We start from the raw sequence: 14312 nt of genomic DNA, 5'->3' as shown, positions 1-14312 counted from the left end.
GGAAGCTGGAAACCCTACACAGGGTTGCCAAGTGCTAGGACTCATTCCTGGCCCTGCCTGTCTCCTAAGGAAGAAGTGAGTGAATAACTTGAGTGGCCCACTCTCACTATGGACTTCTGGGATTCTAACTGAAGGAAGCCCCACAATCCCCATGGACATTTGAGTTGGGAAAGGGAACTTCCCAGAGAGTCAACAAAGATAGAACTAAAGTCTGTGCAGAGGCCAGAGAGTTTGGCATGGGGATAGCTTCAGTGAAACACAGCCATTTGTGACCATCCCTCAAGGTTCTCCATATTCCTCTAAGTGGCTTTTACCTTTGTTAACTACCAGATTCTCCATATTCCTCTAAGTGGCTTTTACCTTTGTTAACTACCAGACCTAGAGAGAACAGGCCTGTTTTTCCCATGAAACTGCGGTGAGTCTGAGATGAGTGCCCTCCTGTCTGTTGGCCCCTCTTAGGGTTCCTGCACAGGGTTCAGCACAGCCTTGAATGGCCTGCCAGAGTGCTTTTGCCAGTGGCCACCACAACAGCACCTTCACCAGCAGCCCCAGAGACATCATGCTGGAGCACTTTAGCCAATGACCTCTCACCAAAGCACTTTAATTTGTGCCCCCCCCCCCCAACCCTGCCAGAGCACTTTTGCCCACAGATCCCCTGCCAACTCTCTGGGGTGCTTTCACCTGCAACTTCCCCCAACCTGTCGGAGTGCTTTCACCCAAGGACCCACACTATCAGAGCACTTTTGCCAGTGGCCTGCAATGGAGCACTGTTGCCAGTGGACCAGAAGAACCTTAGCACCTTCACAATAGACATTGCTTGACCTCAAGGGGTCAGGGAAAAAAGGTATAGGTGTAGTTCCAGGCCCTGATTGTTAGAGCACACAGTCCAGGAGCTGAACCTTGGCCCTCTGAAAGCATACAGAAGTGAAGCCAATCAAGGAAATCCAACTTATACTACTGTCAAACCTTTGAGGGCATTAAAGAACATGAAAACAAGAAGCCCTACCCAAAGGATAGAAAATTAAAAGATTAAAAGAAATGAGCCTACAAAGATGAGAAAAAAACAGTGCAAGAAATCTGGCAATTCTTGCCTGCAAACAATCGCACTAGATCCCCAGCAAGGATTTGTAACCATATTGAAATAGTTGCAGTGACAGACATATAGTTCAGAATCTGGATGACAAGGAGCTCAAGGAGATACAAGAGAAGGTTGAAACCCAATCCAAGGAAGAGTAAAACAATACAAGAGTTGAAAGATGACATAAGCATTTTACAAAGAACCAAACAAATTCTGGAATTGAAAAATTCCCTCCAGGCATTTCTTAATAGAGTTGGAAGCATTAAAAACAGAATGCACCAAGCCAAGGAAAGTATCTCAGATCTCAGAGACTATTCCTTCAAATCTACACAGGCAGTCAAAAATTTAAAAAAAAAGAATTCTAAAAACCTCCAACATATATGGGATCATCTAAAGAGATCAGGTATTTGTGTTTTACCCAAAAGTCGTTCGGCAGCATGTTGTTTCATTTACATTTTATTTTATGGTTTTGAGAAATTTTCTTGGTATCTATTTCAATTTTTATTACACTGTGGTCTGAGAGTGTAGTTGGTATGATTTCAATTTTTTGAATTTGTTGAGACTTACTTTATGACTGAGCATGTGATCAATGTCAGAATATATGCCCATTGGCATTTCTGCCACCCATTGGCATTTCTGAAAGATAATGAGAAAGAGTAAGCAACTTGCAAAGCATATTTAAGGATAGAGTCCATGAAACTTGTCTAAATCTTTCTAGAGAGATTGACATGCAAACTCAAGAAATTTCAGGAAACCCCTGTGAAATAATATACAATATAACCATCCCCAAGACACACTGTCATCAGTTTCTTCAAGTTTAATGCAAAAGAAAAATTCTGAAAGGCAGCTAATGAGAAGGGGTAGGTCACTTACAAAAGGAATGCCATCAGTCTAACAGCAGACTTTTTAGTAGAAACCTTACAAGCCAGAAGAAATTGAGGGCCTATTCTCAGCATTCCTTAAAAAAAAAAAAAAGGAATTTTAACCAAGAATTTCATATCTTGCTAAACTAAGCTTCATAAGTGAAAGATAAATTATATCCTTTCCATACAAGGAAATGCTAAGGGAATGCGTCAGCACTAGACATGCCTTACAAGAAGTCTTTAAGGGAATGTTAAACATGAAAATTAAAGACTGATACCTGCTACCATAAAAACACACTTAGTACATAGCCCACTGACACTATAAAGCAACCATACAATCAAGTCTACATAAAAATGACATAACAACACAATGACAGAATCCAATTCTCACAGCTAGGTGTGGTGACTCACACCTGTTATCCCAGCACTTTGGGAGGCCAAGACAGGCAGATCTCTTAAGGTCAGGAGTTTGAGACCAACCTGGTCAACACAGTGAAACCCTGTCTCTACTAAAATTAGAAAAAATTGGCTGGGCATGGTGGTGCATACCTGTAATCCCAGTTACTCGGGAAGCTGTGGCATGAGAATCACTTGAACCTGTGACGTGGAAGTTGCAGTGAACAGAGATCATTTCACTGCACTCCAGCCTAGGCAATAGAGCGAGACTCTGTCTTGAAAAAAAAAATTGAATTCACACATATTAATACTGATCTTGAATGTAAATGGCCTAAATGCCCTACTTAAAAGGCACAGAGTGGCAAGTGGGATAATGAGACAATACCCAAGTAACTGTCTTCCATCTTAAAAAAATCCATCTCACATGCAATGACACCCATTGACTCAAAGTAAAGGGATGAAGAAAGATCTATCAGGCAAATGGAAAATGAATAAAGAGCAGGGCCGGGGAGCGGTGGCTCAAGCCTATAATCCCAGCACTTTGGGAGGCCGAGACGGGTGGATCACGAGGTCAGCAGATCGAGATCATCCTGGCTAACACAGTGAAACCCCGTCTCTACTAAAAAATACAAAAACCTAGCTGGGCGAGGTGGCGGGCACCTGTAGTCCTAGCTACTCCGGTGGCTGAGGCAGGAGAATGGCGTAAACCCGGGAGGCGGAGCTTGCAGTGAGCTGAGATCCGGCCACTGCACTCCAGCCTGGGCGACAGAGCGAGACTCTGTCTCAAAAAAAAAAAAAAAAAAAAGAGCACAGCTTGCTAATCTTAGTCAAAAAAGTCTTTAAGCCAACAATGATCAAAAAGGACAAATAAGGGATTACATAATGATAAATTGTTAAATTCAACAGGAAGACTTAACTGTCATAAATATACGTGCAAACAACTTTGGAGCACCTAGGTTCATAAAAAAAATTCTTAGAGACCTACAAAGAGACTTAGATAACCAAACAGTAATAGTAGGAGACTTCAACACCCTCACTGACAGTTATAGGCAACTCAGTAAGGCAGAAAACTAATGAAAACATTCAGGATTTAAATTTGACACTTGACCTAATGGACCTAATAGTCATCCACAGAATACTGCACCCTAACACACCAGAATACACCGTCTTCACATCTGCACATGGCATATACTCTGACACTGATCACATGCTCAGTCATAAAGTAAGTCTCAACAAATTCAAAAAATTGAAATCATACCAACTACACTCTCAGAGCAGTGAAATAAAAATAGAAATCAATACCAAGAAAATTTCTCAAAACCATAAAATTAAATGTAAATGAAACAACATGTTCCTGAGTGACTTTTGGGTAAAACACAAAATTAAAGTTGAAATAAAAAAATTCCCTGAAACTAATGAAAACAGAGACACAGCTTACCAGTATTTCTGGGACATATAGTTAAAGCAGTGTTAAGAGGACAGTTTATAGCACTTAACACTTACATCAAGAAGTTAGAAAGATCTCAAACTAACAACCTAACACTGCACATAGCAGCACTGGAAAAACAAGAGCAAACCAACCCCAAAGCTAGCACAAGAAAAGAAATAACCTAAATCAAGCTGAAATGAATGAAATTGAGATGTGAAAATCCATAGAAATGATCAAAAACTCCGAAAATTAGGTCTTTGAAAGAATAAACAAGATCGATAGGCTTCTAACTAGATTAATAAAGGAAAAAAGAGAGAAGATCCAAATAAGCACAATCAGATATGACAAAAGTCACATTACCACCAATGACACAGAAATATAAAAAACCCTCAGAGACTATTATGAACACCTCTATGCACACTAACTAGAAAACCTAGAAGAAATGGATAATCCCTGGAATATACAATCTCCCAAGACTGAACTAGGAAGAGGTTGAAATACTAAACAGACTGATAATGAGTTCTGAAATTGAATCAGTAAAAAAAAAAAAAAACTACCAATGAAAAAAAGCCCTGGAACAGATGGATTCACAGCCTAATTCTACCAGACATACAAAGATAAACTAGTATCAATCCTACTGAAATTATTCCACAAAATGTCATGAAGGAGGGACTCCCCCCAACTCATTCTATGAAGCCAGCATAATTCTGATAACAAAACCCAACAGAGACAAAATGAAAAAAGAAAACTTCAGGCCAATATGCCTGATGAAAATAGATAAAAATATCCTTAAAAAAATACTAGAAAACCAATTCCAACAGCATATCAAAAAGTTTATTCATGATGATTAAGTAGGCTCTATTCCTGGAATGCAAGATTGTTTCAACATATAAAAATCAATAAATGTAGCTGATATGATTTATATCTGTGTTCCCACCCAAATCTCATGTCTAAGAGTAATCCCCACTGTTGGAGGTGGGGTCTGGAAGAAAGTGATTGGATCATCGGGGCAGTTTCTAATGGTTTATCACCATCCCCCTAGTTCTGTCTCATGATAGAGTTCTCATGAGATCTGTTTGCTTAAAAGTGTGTAGAACCTCTTCCCCTTCTCTCTCTTCCGTCCGCTCCTGCCATGTGAAAACATGCCTTCTCCCCCTTTGGCTTATGCCATATTTGTAAGTGTCCTGAGACCTTCCCATCTGCACTTCCTATACAGCCTACAGAACCATGAGCCAATTCAACCTCTTTTCTTTTTAAATTACCCAGCCTCGGGTATTTCTTTGTAGCAGTATGAGAACAAACTAATACAGTGACTCATCACATAAACAGAATTAAAAGCAAAAAGTAAATGATTATCTCAATAGACACAGAAAAGGCTTTTGAAAAAATTCAACATTCCTTTACGTTAGAAATCTTCAATAAACTGGCATCAAAGAAACATACCTCAAAATAATACAAGCCATTTATTACAAACTCACAGCCAACATCATACTGAATCCACAAAAGCTAGATACATTTCTCTTGATAGCTGGAACAAGACAAGTAACACCACTCTCACCACTTTTATTCCACATAGTACTTGAAGTCCTAGTCAGAACAACCAGGGAAGGGAAAGAAATAAAATGTATCCAAGTAGCAAGAGAGGAAGGCAAACTACTTCTCTTCACATATGATATCATTCTCTTCCTAGAAAATCCCATAGACTCAAAAAGGCTCCTAAAACTGATAAACAACCTCAGTAAACTTTCAGGATACAAAATTAATGTGCAAAAATCAGTAGCCTTTCTATACGCCAATAATATCAAACTGAGAGCCAAATAAAGAACATGATCCCATGTATAATATTCACAAAAAAATAAAGTACTTAGGAATACAGTTAATCAAAGAGGTGAAAGATCTCTACAGTAAGAATTATAAAACATTGCTAAAAGAAATCAGAGATGACGCAAGTGGAAAAACATTCCATGCTCATGATAGGAAGAATCAATATTGTTAAAATGGCCATACTGCCCAAAACAATTTACAAATTCAATGCTATTCCTTTCAAATGTACAATGTCATTTTACATAGAATTAGAAAAAACAATCCTAATGTTTATATTGAACCCAAAAAGAGCCTGAATTGGCAAAGTAATCTTAAGCAAAAAGAGCAAACCAGAGGTATGACACTATCCAACCTCAAACTATACTAAAAGGCTACAGCAAACAAAACAGCATGGTACTGCTACAAAAATGTGCATGCAGACCAACGGAACAGAATAGAGAATCCGGAAGAAAAGCCTAACATTTACAACCATCTGATCTTCCACAAAGTTGACAATAAGAAGCATTGTGGAAAAGATTCCATACTTAATGAATAGTGCTGGGATAACTGGCTAGTCATATGTAGAAGATTGCAACTGAACTCCTTCCTGTCACCACATATGAAAATCAACTCAAGATGAATTAAAGACTTAAACGTAAGACCTAAAATTATAAAAGCAATAGAAGAAAACCTAGAAAATACCTTTCTGGACATTGGCCTTCGCAAAGAATTTGTGACTAGGTCCCTAAAAGCAACTGTAACAAAAATTAAAATCGACAAATGGGGCCTAATTAAATGAAAGAGCTTCTGCACAGCAAAAGGAACTATCAATGGAGTCAGCAGACAACCTACAGAATGGGATAAAATATTTGCAAACTATCCATCTGACAAAGGTCTAATATCCAGAATCTATAAAGAACTTAAACAAATCAACAAGCAAAAAACATATATTCTCATTTTTAAAAATGGGCAAAAGACATGAACAGACTTTTCAAAAGAAGACATACATGCAGCCAATAAATACATGGAAAACTGTCAAACCTCACTGATGATTAGAGAGATGCAAATCAAAACCACAAAGAGATACCATTTCACACCAGTCAGAATGGCTAATATTAAAAACTTGGAAAATAACAGATGTTGACATGGTTGCAGAGAAAAGGGAATGCTTATACACTGCTGGTGGAAATGTAAATTAATTAAGTCTTTGTGGAAACCAGTTTGGTGATTTCTCAAAGAACTTAAAACAGAGCTGCTATTTAACTCAGTTATACCACTATTGAGTATATACCCTAAGAAAAATAAATCATTCCACCAGAAGACACACACACTCATATGTTCATCGCAGCACTCTTCACAAGAGCAAAGACAAGGAAGCAATATAGGTGCCCATCAAAAGTGGAATGGATAAAAAAACTGTGGTAAAAATACACTATGGAATACTATGCAGCCATAAAAGAAGAATGAGATCATGTCCTTTGCAGCAACATTGTTGGAGTTGGAGGCCATTATCATAAGGAAGTTAGTACAGGAACAAAAACCCGAATACTGCATGCTCTCACTTGCCAGAAGGAACTAAGCATTGAGTATACATGAACACAAAGATAGGAATAATAGACACTTGTGACTTCTTGAGGTGGGAGGGCAGGATCATGGGTTGAAAAGCTACCTATCAGATACTATGCCCACTACTTTGGTGACAGGATCATTTGTACACCATACCTAAGTGACATACAATATACCCATGTAACAACCCTGCACATGTGCCCCCAAACCTGAAATAAAAGATAAAAAAATGGAAAAACTTATTCATGCATAAAAGGAAGTTTGTTAACAAAAAAAGAAAGAAAAAAAGAAATTGCAAAATCTCTGAAAACAAAAAGAGGAAGGATTCTCATCCAGGAGACCGGGCTGTGAAATAAGAACCCTCTATTCTAGTTAGTCCTTGATTTCACTTTACCTGGATATATTTACCTAGGGCAGAAGTGGCTGACTGTTCACCTAGGCTTTGGCTCTCCTATAGGGTAGGGTTGTTGCTGGGAAAGGGGTGCCCAGCCATAGGCTCCATTTCCCAGCACCCTTTTATGTAATTGCCTATCTCACCATGATGTATGTCACTTTCTAGCTGAAATGGTAAAGAAACAGATTTGCCTTCTTCTAAATTCTCTTTTTCATCATGTCAAAGCTCAGGTATTCCCTGAAGCCACATGTTGAAGAATTCAGAGGCTCTCACTGCCTGGGTTTTTGAATGATGTTTGGAACTCAACTTCCCCTCTCTCCCATTCTCTCTGGCTTGATACCACCAAGGAATATCTGTATTATAATGTTACATAAGAAATAAGTAAACTTTATTTTGCTAAGTTACTCAAAATTTGGTGTTCGCTCATTGTAGCAGCTATCATTATCCTAACCAAAACACTTAATGTTTGTCTTGATCCATATCACATAGAAGAAATTCCATAAATAAATGTAGAATAAATAAATCTGTAAAATGGGGATATAACATCAGTCTTATCTACCTTGTTAAGTTCTGCAGGGATATAATTTAAAAAATAAAGATGAATATGTTTTAAAAAAACGTTTAAAAGCTATTCCAATACCTTCATTGAGAGTACTTTTACTACCAGGAGAAAAGACAATAAAAATTCAAAATACATGTAGAAACATGAATATGGAGATGTTTCTGTTACTTGTATAAAAACGAGATATTTTTAGTGGAAACTACAAATAACAGCCCACTAAAATAGCTGGGTTTTAGTCAAGTGTGTATTAGTGTACCAAAGAAAATGATTATAGGTAATAAAATGAGCATTTGTGCAGGGTATGGAAATTTGCTGAAAAGCCACAAAGAGGACAGAGCAAATTGTAAAGTGTAGTAACGCAGGGAATCAGTGTTTAAGTCTTATACAGTTGATGTTATAAAGGGTCTAAAGTAGGATATATGAGAGTTGCATCTTAATGACACTTTTGATGATGTCAAATTGTACTTTAATACTTCAATGAGACATTATGAGACACCAGGAACAGGAAAGGAATAAAATGGAGGCTAAATTAAAGGGAAGCTAAGAAAATTATTTTCAGATTAGATAATGTAAGATTACACTTTGGGAAAATGAGACAGAACCTTCAATATCTCGTGAGAAAAAGCCACCAAAAAATAAAAAATAAATAAAACCCATACATACAATAGTACATAAGTAGAAACTTCCACTTATTTTAAACCAACTACCAAGATAGTTATTATTTCATTTTTCAGAATCAGACAGTGAAATGAACTTTGCAGATAAATGATCAAGCAGTAATATATCTTGCAACTTTGCAATCCCATAAACTTTACATATATGTTCATGAAGTTAGATTCAAAAACAAGTCATTGCTATCTCAATTTTAAAGTTGGAAAATATGAAACAAAGTGATATAATGCCTTTCCTACCAACAGACAACTGGTGATTTCTCTCCCCAAGAACACCACCATATTCACCCCAGCCACAGGCAGTATTTATAGCACCTGTAGATGAACAAGGAGTAGAGGAATGAAAATAGATGAAAGAAATTGAATTAACATGACTACAGTAGGCCAGAAAATGTATGATTTCAACTATCTCAATTACATACACAAATACGAATAGGTTTCATTTTAGAGTTAATTTAATTAATAAGTATGTGGGAAACTAAAAAGAAGGAAATTGAGGACAAAATAATTTTAACTTCCTGATATTAAATGTGTCAGGTAGTAGTAGGATCTATTGGAGAAAAAATAAGCAAACATAACATAAAGACTTTGTAATTAAATTATAAAGTACAAACCGATTTTAAAAAAGACAGGAAAAGAAAGGGTGCATATTTTTTAGACTAAGAATTGGGAGGTTTAAGATTCAGGTGACCGTAAATTTAACAAGACTTGAGTAATGAAATTTGGAAAATCTTTTCTGTAGCATAATATGATTAACAGAATTTTTAAATAGATAATTGTCCTAATAAAGCTAACACCAAAAAGTAAATCACATATAACAGCATGAGGATAAAGAAATAACTCTAAGGTGATTGTTTATGTTGATACAACATATGATGATATAATGATGAAAATATTATTCTTAGAGTTATTACATTGGTAAAAATTGTGAAGAGAAGTTGGCCAGTTTATCCTGCTCTCCCCATATCAGAAATTGCTCTCTTATCCCTTAGTCATAAAAAGTGATAGCTGATAGCTTGAATTATTACTTTTCCCAAAGATATTTGCATTTTAGGAAGAATCAAAGTCTTATGCAAATAAACTATCACTGTCCAGTGGGTAAGAGAAGATTTGGGGCAAAGATAATGGGTTTCCCAAGCCTTCCTGATTCATTCATGAAAATATTTGGTCTCATATTTTCTCACCAGGAAAAGTAAATTAAACTCCTGGTGGCCTTTGAACTTAGCCCAAAGAGGTCTACCATCGAGTTAACATTTTAATATCTCAACACTTTTTAATAAAATCTCATAAGAATTTTGGATCCTACACCACATTAGATGTTTAATTTAAAATAAAAATAATGAAACAAAATCAATAAAACTGCCTCCCTAATCTAGAGGAAAATTGGTACTCCAGAATGATTCAAGGAAAAATATAAATACATGGTTGTCATTCTCAGTATCCCTTACCCACCCCACTATACCCCAGCATATTGACAATTGTTTGTAATATTTGTCTCAGTGTGAGAATGAGTATGCTTTTTTCTACTTAATTTATTATATAGACAGAAACCATATGGTCAATATGAAACAATAAATGCAACAGAATAAACACGTATAAGTAGAAGCCACTTCTTTTGTTTTATTTGAACAATCTGCAGCCACATGTATTGAATTTGTTCTACCTGAATCATTAAAAGAGGCCTTTGAAAAATGTACTGGCCAATTTTGTTCTATTGTAAATTATACATAGTCAATAACTGTGTATAATTGTAAGTCAATAACTGTGTATAATTTCACCAGAGACCATTTTTCCAAAAGCACCAGAATTGAGCAATTATAGTGAAGTTAGACAACATAGAAAGACACTTCAGATAACTGAGTCTCACAAAAACCTAGATAATGTATTTGTGTGGCATTTGGGTTTGAAGGCTATTGCCCAAACCTCCAATATCTCTGTAGAAATCCAAATTAGAGTTTTAGAGGCAAAGAGAGAGAAAAAGCATAATTTAGTATAATGTCACGGAATTATTTACCAACAAAAGAGAGAAGAGAGTAATCAAATAAGTAAATATTTCTCATAGATTTTTGGGAAATTTCACTTTTAAAGCACATATCATTGTAAATAACCCAGAAAGTTACTCAGGCTACAGATTACCCTACAAAAAGATCACAGCCTGGGCATTGGCTTTCCATAATGTCAATCTTATTGCCATGTGAAATAGTATGGCAATAAGCTTGATATCATGAGACTACATTGAAATATTTGCCTACAGAAAAGCTAACTTTCCATAAGGAAGTTAAAAGGAAGTGGATCCTAAATTATGACAACGATTGACATGCATTTGAAAATAATGAAGCCAGCAGCTAGTTCAGTGCCTTTGACTCTCTTGGACAGAAGAATATTAATATTACGTTTCCAAGAAAAAGCAAAAACTAAGAATGAGTGCCCACTACCTGTCTGACATAATCATACATCTTCATTAAATTTGCCCTACAATGACACTATCACCATTCTTAAGTTGAGCTTTACATTCAGTTAGAGAGGTCAAATAACTGGTCCAAGTTCAACTGGCAGGCAAATGGCAGAGTCAGAAGTTGAATTGAACTTCAAAACTTGAAGGATTTTCATTCCACTTCACTAGGCATTGTCCATCTCCTCCTTAGTGCTGCCCCCTCCTCCCAAAGGAAGCATAGGAATCCCTCCAGAGGAGAGAAGTCTGTTATTTTGTATCCAAAAAGTGGTAAATTAATCTGCAATTTATCTTCAGTTGCATCCAATCTGTGGCACAACTACAAGGACAGTGACCAGGTGATTGGAGTTCTCTAAAGCAGTTGTTTAGAAATTTGCATTTTTTAAAATCACACAGAGGATTTGCTTAACAAACATGTTCCCAGAACTCAATTCAAATCTACAATTAGCAATTCCCTCTTTCTTTCCTCTCTTTCCTTCCTTCCTCCCTCCCTCCCTCCCTCCTTCCCTCCTTTTCTTCCTTATTTTTCTCTTTCTTTCTCTTTTCCTTCCTTCCTTCCTTCCATCCTTCCTTCCTTCCATCCTTCCTTCCTTCCTTCCTTCCTTCCTTCCTTCCTTCCTTTCTCCTCCCTCCTTTCCTTTCCTTCTTTCTTTCTTTCTTTCTTTCTTTCTTTCTTTCTTTCTTTCTTTCTTTCTTTCTTTCTTTCTTTCTTTCTTTCTTTCTTTCTTTCTTTCTTTCCCTCCCTCCCTCCCTCTCTTCCTTCCTTCCTTTCTTCCTTCCTTTTTTTTCTTTTTCTTTTTTTCTTCTCACTCTGTCACCCAGACTGGAGTGCAGTGGCATGATCATAGCTCACTGCAGCCTTGAACTCTTGGGCTCAAGAGATCCTCCTCCGTCAGTCTCTGAGTAGCTAGGACTGCCCACACATGCCACCATGCTGGCCTTTTTATTTATTTATTTTTTGGAACAGATGGAGTCTCACTATGTTGCCCAGGCTGGTCTGAAACTCTTGGGCTCAAGTAATCCTCCTATCGGCCTTCAGAGTAGCTGGGATTATAGGCATGAGCCACTGTACCTGGCTACCATTAGCAATTTCTAATGGTGGGCACAGGGACGTGCATTTTTAACAAATGCTTTGGCTATTCTGATATACATAATAGCATATAACCCCTTGCTGTAACCAGAAGAGTTAGTACAATGTCAAACCAATCCCAAATGGTTAATCCCAAATGGACAGCTTGCAACAATGTCCTGATGTGGCTCCAGAGTCAGACCCCCATATCTTCAAATAGTGAAGCTCTAATAAAATGTATGATGTATTTTCCACAAGTTGACTATCTTCTGAAAAAAAGAATCAGCATGCATATGGCTTTCCAGTTCTCTTCAGATTAAAAGTATTTTAAAAATCTCTAATTACAGAATTAAAGCAGCAAGTCATGAAGACTCTAAAATTATCAGGTGAATGTATCACTGCAAGCCTACCCTTAATGAACTATGAATACGAAACCAAAATAAAACCTAACTGAACAGATGAACCAACATCAAAACAAAGGGTAGTTTGCATCCTAGAAAAGAATATCAAAAAAAGGTGTGAATTCCTTATGATTTTCCAAATGAATAAAATCAACAACTTTTGTGATGCTTTGGGTGATTTTGCACAGTACATTGTAACAGGAATATAAAAATTTAGAATACATTCTGAGCATTATAGAATCTAACTATTTTATTATATCAGGATAGAAATATTAAGGTAGAAACTTAAGAACTTTGCTATAACCCAAAGAGATGACACAACTCAGGCCATCCTCTATCTAAAGAACCCTATGGAAGGTGGGTGACTTCAAATAAAATCTTGAAATGGCCAGTGGTGTGTTTGTCCTGTATGGAGATCCCACAGGAATTGTTGCCCACATGGGAGTGGTGAATGATACAAACTATGGAGAAAAAGGCAGAGATCTGGGCCCCATTTATGTCTCTTACTCCTCCAGGTACAAACTGTGTTCCTTTTTAAAGGTCACTTAATTGCCAGGAGTATGGTAATAAGAAAATATATGAGAACTACTTCAAGAATATAAAGTAATTTGTTTGATTTCTTTAAACCCTAAATTATCCGACTAGAAAGACTGCATCAGTCATATTAACATCTTTGAGAAAAGATACACTGGTAATTAGAAGAAGGGAAAATGTTTTTTCTAAAATAAAAATGACTGATAGAAATGTGTTTAATATGTAAAAAAGAAAGATTGAATACTATTATGGGCACATAGTTTAATGAATGAATGAATGTCCAGAATGCATTTTTGAGGGTATCAAATGCAGATTACATACATTCCTCCAATTTTCTTCAATTATCAAATGGAATATTATCAGTAAAGATACAATAATCTGCTATTTCATTTTGAATAATTACATTTATTCATTTACACTCTATTCAAGAAAATATTTCAATTAATGAAGTAACTGGTTGTACATTTTTAAAAATCTTGTTTGACAGAAAAGTGAACAATAATTGAAATGACAATATAAAATAAAGTATGAAATGTATGTAGTTTTTGAAATATTATCTTAAAAGATAGCCCAGAAATAATTCTAAAATTTTTATTTCTTAAAATGTCTAACTACCAAAATATATTTCCTGGGACTAATAAGAAATTCTGTGTTTATTTGTGCAGTATCATATTTTATACAAACATGACTTCTCTCCAACTCAGACAGAAGTAATCAGTAGTCTAAGGCAGGCTTTCAGTATCCTAATAAAAACCAACACTTTTTGGAGTCAGGAACCATCTAAGCACTTTAGATACACTGTCTTGTTTCAGCTTCTCTGAAATCCTAAAGGACAATATTATCACCATTTTACATATGAGATAACCAAGAATGAGAGGGGTAAGTACCTTGCCCAAAGTCATACAGGTATGAAACGAGAACACTAAAGTATAAATGTAGCTTAATCTCTCTTTGGACTCCTAATTACTTCATTTTCCTGCCTCCCTTTCCTTGATCTTTTGAAAGAAAATTACTTCCTCCTCACACATGTATACTTGCTACAACTTTATACATAATGGACACTCTGATCAGGAAGTTTTTCGTGATGCTCCAGC

Source organism: Macaca nemestrina, chromosome 6 (assembly GCF_043159975.1).
Source record: "Macaca nemestrina isolate mMacNem1 chromosome 6, mMacNem.hap1, whole genome shotgun sequence".
NCBI lineage: Eukaryota > Metazoa > Chordata > Mammalia > Primates > Cercopithecidae > Macaca > Macaca nemestrina.
The sequence above is the reverse complement of the archived record's forward strand: the minus strand, read 5'-3'. Positions refer to the sequence as shown.